An 8,640-nucleotide genomic window follows, 5' to 3' on the forward strand; every position below is an offset into this window, starting at 1 on the left:
AATGTTTGAAAAACCAAGATCTTTTTTCTTTGTTTAAAATATATCTATATATATATATCTATATATATCTATATATCTATATATATATATATATATTATAAGAATTCTATCAATTTTATCTTTAACTTATTTTTTTAAAAATAATGTTATAATAATTAAGACATAAGCATCAACAAAAAATAAAATTTAAAATTTACCAAAACTACGTCGTTTCCATATAATATTCATTTTTGCCTTTTTTTTTTAAATGAAAGCGTTAAAACAAAAATCGGCTCTCAAGTCTCAACAACACCATAGAAGACGAGATTGACAAAATGAAAAATTGAAAATCACAGTCCCTATTCTTCATTCCCCAAAAATGAATATCTCTCTCAATTCTCCAAACATGCAAAGCCAATATCCGCCAAATCCGAACTCGAATCCGCCAGTACGTAGGCCTTCCAACCATTCATGGTAATCCAAGGTGCAATACCAAATTCCAGACAGTATGCATCTCATTTCAGATCAGTAATTGGATAAGCTCGGAGGATCTGGAGAACGACTTGTTTTGCAGCTACATGGCCATGGATTAAATTAGATCCAAGCCCAACGGAGACGACCCGAAACAGGGATGCAACTGTGAGTGTTGCAGCGAGGCCGCATCACTGGTATGCCAGTTACGTTGATGGGACCACGTTATCTTCGATGATTTTGGAGTCGATTGACGCCAAACAACCTATGGATTCTTGTTCCTGTAGCTGTGTTATGGACTATTCGTCCCAAATGAGCCAAAAGGTTTGGATTTTGCCTACCCCTCGCCCCTTCCAACCCAAAAACAAAGTGGCACATTTATGTTTATTATTGTTTTTAGTGTATTGGGGATATAATGAAAATAGAGAATTGGAGTCGTTAAACTTGCAAATTTGACCTATTTGCTGGTTTTATTTTTGTTGGAAAGCTGATGGTGTCTGTTGTCTTCTGAATTTTGAAGATTTTGAAGTCGTTCTTGTTTGTAACTGGTGTTAAAGTATCTAAAAGAGTTATGATAGTCATTAATAGTCTTTTGATTTTTATAATGCATGCTCATAGTTGTTAGCAAATGCTTATTTGGAATCATTCATGGGTGGCTAGCTATTAGATTTCCCAATTGTAGAAGATTGAGTTTTATTTGTAACTTCATGCTTATATATTGGTTATTATCACTTCATGGGTGACTAGCTATTATTAGATTTCCTAGCTATGGAAGATTGAGTTTTTCAATTATAACCTCATGCTTATACTTCTGTTTTTTAAACAATTATTTGGATGTCTTGAGAAGCATGCAATTAGCTCTAGAAAATGATGTCATTGTAGTTTTTGATGGGTCAAATCACTCAAATCACTTTGGTGGGACTACTTTGATGTTCAGTTTGTGATTTTTGTGTATGTGATAAAAAAAATTTTGCTTTTATTTTTTTTGTTTTGCTGAAAATATTTTGGCATCTCAGATTTGAAGGTTTACTTCAACAAATTTTTCCTCTGAAATGGACTTAGCCAAACCCTTGTATTACCCCACAAGATTTGCCAGCTTTCAAAGATGCTTGAACAAAGGCAGCTAGTCATAATGAAGAAAAGCAACATATGATGGGCTTCATTATGTGAGGTACTAGGAACAAGTTGAATTTGAATTTTCTTTTTGATATTTTTTCCTTCTTCTTTATATTTTCACTACTTTTCTATTCTTTCCTTTTAAGCAACATCATTTTGCTTCTCTGCAATGGAATAGAGTCATTAAATACTTTGGATTTCTAATTTTCTTGACAAAAATTGCCTTTAAATATATTTAAATGTGTGATATCTTCAAGTGTTAGTTATATAAGGTACATATTATTATATTAGGCTTATGAAAGGAATATTGTTTGAAACATGGGGTAATAATTTCCTTTCAAACACCAACATTCACGAAAATGAAAAATTGCACATGCTTTATTCGACATTTGTGATGTTTTGCTTGATTTAGGTGCTTTGGAGAGATTTTCTCTGTTCTCATTAGTTGTATTAAAATAATAATAATAACAACAATGGCTATAACAATAAAGCTTTGATGAGCTTTATGCTCCAAATGATACAAAGCTAATTTCTTAGTAGCTTAATATCAATACAATTATACTTTTGCAAGTAAAGGAGGCTGTAAAAGTTGAGTTTAAGGAACTAGTTAGACTTGTTAAGCATCTAGCTATTTGAGATATTGATGTACTGCATCCAGGGACCCAATATCTACAGATATTGATGTATTGCATCCAGGGGCCCAATAATGCATCTAGCTATTTTTTTTACTTGGAAAGGGTCCACCTATTTGGACTTTCTTGTTCCAAAGCTTGGATTTTGCTTTGACATTATTGGAGAAAATAATCATGATGCTAGAAAATATTTCTTTAATTGCCATTTTTTTTTAACCTTCTAGTTCATGGTTTCTTCACCTTGTGGACAACATGCAACCGGCTCTAGAAAATATTGTCAGTGCAGATTTTGATGGGTCAAATCAATTTGGTGGGTTTATTTTTTATGTTTACCTTGCACTGTGCAGAATATTTGAAGGTTTTTTTGTGCTTTTTGTGTATCTGATGAATTTTTTTTTACTTTTATTTTTCTAGTTCTTCTGAAAATATTTTGGTAGCTCTGATTTGAAGGTTTACTTCAACAGCTTTGGTGATAATTAATTGATGATAATTTACTTCAACAGCTAAAAATATTGATTTCAAGTTAAACTCTTTGATGATAATTTACAGTGCTTTTATGGATTCAATTTGTAACTATTTTTTTGTCATCATTATTTGGATTATAAATAAACATCTGCACTGATTTCAACATTTCTTAGTAGATTGATATCAATATAATTATACTTTCATAGGCAAAGGAGGCTGGAAGTACATGATTTTGTATGGGTGCTGCATGAAGAGGCACAATAGGGAGGGACACGATAGGGAGGAAAACCAATTTCAACCAGATACTTGAATATGGGATAAATATAAGGTACTAATTGATGCACATAGCAATTCCTTAGGAAAAAAGATCATTGGCATATTTAATTTAGAATATCATTTTTAGGCCCCTTTTGTAAGCTTAAAATTTCATGAATATTACATTGTTCAAGGTTCCTTTCATATTACATTGTCAATAAAATAGGAGAACCTAATAGGTTGATGAGAACTAATAGGTTCATGAGAAGTGTAATATTCATAATTATTCTACTAGTGCAATAAAATATAAAACTACATGACATGGCCGTAACCATAGTCTAAAAAATACTTGGTCAAAATTATGTCTAATAAAATGCAAATAGCTTGTCCAAATCCACTCCCTTAGGCATTTGCAGATTATTTCAATATAATTTGGTGTGTACTGACGCTAGTGAGGCAGTCTCCTTAGGAATAATGACTTATTATTTTAACAAAATAACTTTTAATACAACATAATGATTTCCACTAAAATATATATATATATAGAAATAATGACCTATTTGCCCATACCAAATAAATTCAGTGAAGCTGTTTGATGGTCCAGCCAAAGTGGCCACACTTTTAACATGGCATTCTTGCGCATTTCTGTATGGTATGTCCATCTTGTTTGCAGTATCCACATTTTCTTGATTTAACACCTTTATTAACGCTTGTATTAGGTGCACCCTTTGTCTTCACAATAAAAGAATCTTTTACAATACTTGCTTTCTTTTCTGCACTGAATGGTCTATTTTTATCTCCTTCATTACTTGTTCTCAGCTCCTTTATCTTACTCTTTAGTGAAGCAAGATGACTTTTTAATTTCCAATATGTAGCATCAGATTTTGAGGCATAAAAACTTATTTCATTAAATTCGGCATTTAGCGACCCATACTGAAAATTGTTAAGAATGTCCCTAGATTCACTTCCCAATGGCATTGGTGATTGTATGCAAACTTTAGGTATCTCATTGACATGCACATGTTTCATCACACAAAATAAGTGAGGGCATGCTATTCCAATTGATTTGAACTTCTTACAGAAGCACTCAAAACATTGTTGTTTTGGATAATAAACCACAGTCCACTTCTTGTTTGCTTATGATGCCTAGTCAATGTGTACACTTGCATATCTAGAAAGTGACATTGCTTGACAATATAAACTAGCCTTCTTTGCAAATTTGTTTGCAAACCTTGTAAAATAGCCTTTGAGTGTAAACCTCAACAACATGATTCTCCAAGCTTGGAAGATGAGTACTAATCATTGGAGTAGAATGCTTGGTTTTAAAATTACGTCCTAAATCATTATTCCGTGTACGTTTTAAGGCTCGATCAATTTGGCAAACAAATTCATGCAACTTCAACTTTCTTTGAAGAAATCTATTCATATATGCATTCATACCCTCACATTGCTGCATTGTGCTTATGCCACTAAAAAAATGACCCCGTAAGAATGCTTCTGCCCATCTATATCGTTTTGTGTATATCTTGTTAACTCAATCATTATTTGGAAGACCAAGCTCATCCACCATCTTCTGCCACAATTGCTCAAATTCTTCGGGGCTAAAATTTCCCAACATAAAATCTGTAAGCTTTGTAAGAAATTCAGGAGTTCTATGTACGTTAGACTATGCATTTCTTTGTAGATGCCAAATACATAGTCGATGTCGAGCTTCAGGGATGACCTTTTTAATTGCTTTACGCATTGCTCTATCTCCATCAGTAATGATAGATATAGGCTTTTTATTATTCATTGCAAATAAAAATGTTTCAAGCACCCATATGTAGGTCTCGACCGTCTCATCTGTGAGAATTGCACATCCAAAAAAACTTGTTGCATAATGATTATTAACACCAAGTAGAATAACTAAAGGCTTCCCGTACTCATTTGTCTTATAAGTGCTATCGAAGGCCAAAACGTCCCCAAAGTAACTATAATCCAAACGAGCAATAGAATCTGCCCAAAACAAGTTTGCAAGTCTATTCTCCTCATCTACAGAGTACTTACAAAAGAAGTCTAGATCAATCAAATTTTGCATTCAAGTATGCAAGTGCTGCTTTTGAGTCTATTTCGAGTATTATAGATCGGCGATCATTATTTAAATCGTTATACAAATCCTTTAATCTAAAGTCCAAATTCTCATAACCCCCAGCCTGATTTACAAAGAAGTCCATAATTTGACTGGTCTGTATACCAACTGTTTTCAGTGTATTAGCTAGAGCGTTGTTAGAATCTTTAACCATTCAATGAGATCGATGAAATTAAGTCTCAAAATCTGCTGCCAACTCATGAGAGTGTTCTGGAACGAAGCTCCTAACAACCCAAGCTTTTGACTTCTTATCTAATTTGCCCTGAATGTTGCTCGACAATTGACTCTTGTAATAGCTCTAGGTTCATGGATTCTATTTGTACGCTCAATATACTTCTTATTCATTTCACCTTCTCTACTGCAAACCCAATGTTTCATTATTGGTGCACTATTTGTATCACGTCTCCCATCATGAATGCGAACACTAAAACCCATTATTTTTTAGTATTTTTGATAAAAATATGTAGCTTCTTCAAGTGATGCAAACTGCTTTCCAATAATGTCTTCAACAGTGAGTTCATAAATGCTTTTACCATCCCAATAAATAGAGTTTGAACCATCCCTTCCCGTCATAATAGAGTATGAATAATTATTTTTTTTATCATGAATAACTAAAGTCAATTGATACTATTATTTTATTATTGACAGCTAAAATAGTCTAATTCTATTATTTTATTATCAACAACTAAAATAATCTAATACTGTTATTTGATTTTCAAAATATTATAAAAATAATCTAATCCTATTATTTTGTTATAAACAACTAAAAAACTTGATAGTATTTCTGCTTGAGCTGTTAAAGTAATATCATATGATGATGGAATGTCAAACTCTAGCACTTTGTAATTTTTGTTAATGCCTGTCATAATACGATAAGAAAATTTTACAATAAGTGAAATAGCACTGCTAGACAATAGCCCGTAAATTAAAATAGACACAATTAATATTAATTTTAAAAGGTTAAACAACACTACTCTTTTCAGAAAGAGGGAAAATAACATAAAAAATGATAGCAAGAGTAACAAATCATTAAAAGACAATGAAGAATTAACATTGTTAATCATCATCCATTGTGTTCAATGTGGTCATTAGAAAATACTGGGCAAGGAAATTGTAGGATTGAATGGAACTATTAAATTCTATTGTTTCATAATGTATTCTGCACAAGTTGCAAAAGTTATTAATATGGCTAATTTCAAATTAGTCCCCATTAAGTCAAAACATTACAAATGACCCCTTTTATTTTAAACATACTCATCCAGCCCCAAAAGTATAAAGTTAACCTTAATTTTGTTTTGCCTGTTGAGTATTATTGTAAGTGTCAAAATAGTAACGATGATTTTTTCCCTAAATAAATCGATTACTATTGTGGTTGTAATTTTAGAAATTATAATTTTTTTCTATTTTGCCTCTGGTTTCTCTTATAATTTTCTGGTTTCTATGGAAGTTATACTATGTAGGAGTTAGATTTGAGATTATTATGATCTACTGCAAACTTTGTGGCCTGGGATCAATAGCAACTTGGTTAATGTTTGAAATCTTGTTTATATTAGGTCTTATTTTTCTAGATAGGTTACTATTATGTAATTTTATTTTTCTAAATGATTGTATTATTATCATGCTATCATAGGTTTCGACGGTCATGATGGTTGCGTAAAACCTCAACTATTTTTTGTTATTGACTGGGCCTTTGCTTGCTTCTTGTTTTTCAATTTTGGCAGTGATGGTAGTAGTGAAATCTATTCATATAAGTTTGTATTGTACTTCATGCTTGCTGATATTTAGTAGAGTTGCATTTTTTAAATAAGCAAAATTTTATCCTAAATCCCAAAGTGGCAATGAAAAAATTTTAATATCATTCAATTAACAATGTTATCTTCAAGTAACAAGTGACAAAATTTTTAGAAAGGAAAGGATATGAGTTTTTGGTTTACACATGCCACAAAAGTGTCTAATTTCAAAATATATACCCTCTTGTCCATTTTTCCCTACCCAAGAAATTAGAAAAAGACGCAATCACAGTCTAGTATGAATTAAGTATGACTATAAGTGTCACAAAAGTAAGGTACATTGGTAAAAGATTGGGTACTTCTTAGATAAAGGTCAAGTAATTTACAATTACAAGTTGGGTAGAATTACATGTTGGTAGTTATTAGCCAAGAATTGGTAATGGCTGGGTAAAAATAGATGGATAATGGATAGGTAAAAATTGAGAATAAATATAATCTTTGAAGGATATTTACGATTTTTTTTAATGAATTGTCATATTACTGGAATTACTCAGTATGATGTCATATTGATAGAATTAAGTCAATTGTATGACATAAACAATATAATTTTCTCAGAAAAACTAGGTCCAACTAAAGATTGATATGTTATTATTATTTTTTAATAGACCTCTTTACTAGTTTGAAATTGAATCATTGGCATGTTTAATTTAAACCTTACGGTCCTTTTTAATTACAATTTTTTTTAAATATCAAGGTATTTTTTAATCCGCTATCAAATTTCATTTAATACTTTTACACTCTTTATTTCAAACTTTTTTTTATAATTATTATTACATTATTATAAATATTACAGTACTTCTTTCTTACATTCAGGACAAATTACGTAATCTCAATAGCTCCAATTAAAGATTGTAATCTCACGACAAATTATGTCATAATTATAGAATTAAGTCACTTTTATGGCATAAACAATATAATTTTCTCCAAAAAACTAAGTCCAACTAAAGATTGATATGTTACTAATTTTTTTTTTTTTTAGGATAGACCTCTTTACTAGTTTGAAATTGAATCATTGGCATGTTTAATTTAAACCTTACGGTCCTTTTTAATTACAATTTTTTAAATATCAAGGTATTTTTTAATCCGCTATCAAATTTCATTTAACACTTTTACACTCTTTTTATTTCAAACTTTTTTTTTGTAAATATTTCATTATTTTTTCTTACATTCACGACAAATTATGTAATCTCAATAGCTCTATTATAAAAAATATTATAATTTTTCATACTTCTATTAATTTCAAAATATTTAATCCTATTTGTTGTTGTAAATAATAATTCATCACCTCCAAATAAGTGCTGGATTTATTTTATATGTGAAGGATAAAATATTTTTTTATTGAATTATAGTTTAAAACAACCTAACGTGATAAAAAAACAATATATACTAATACAACAAATAGTAATGAATTAAACGCGCCCATAAGATAAGATTATTTGAAATAGATAACATAATAAAAATAAGAGTAATTTTATTATAATACTTTTTGTAATAGAGATATTGGGGCTACACTTTTTTTTTAAAAAAGTGTAAGGTTCTAAATTAAACATGGCAATTATTCCATCTCACAATAATAAAGAGGGGGTGTTGTGATGCTTATGCAACATAGAATAAAAAAATAAAATTAAATAGTGTAAGGTATTGATTAAAATGTGCTTAGGGATATAGGTGCAACTTAGATTAATCCCTAAAGCAAAGTTTAAATAAAAATGAGTAGAAATTGTTTTACGAAAATTTATAGTGGTGCTGGCATTCTGACGTGGCTAAACCCTTATTTCAGTGATTAGCTGCTTTCTTTTTCTTT

This window comes from Citrus sinensis, chromosome 4 (assembly GCF_022201045.2).
Source record: "Citrus sinensis cultivar Valencia sweet orange chromosome 4, DVS_A1.0, whole genome shotgun sequence".
NCBI lineage: Eukaryota > Viridiplantae > Streptophyta > Magnoliopsida > Sapindales > Rutaceae > Citrus > Citrus sinensis.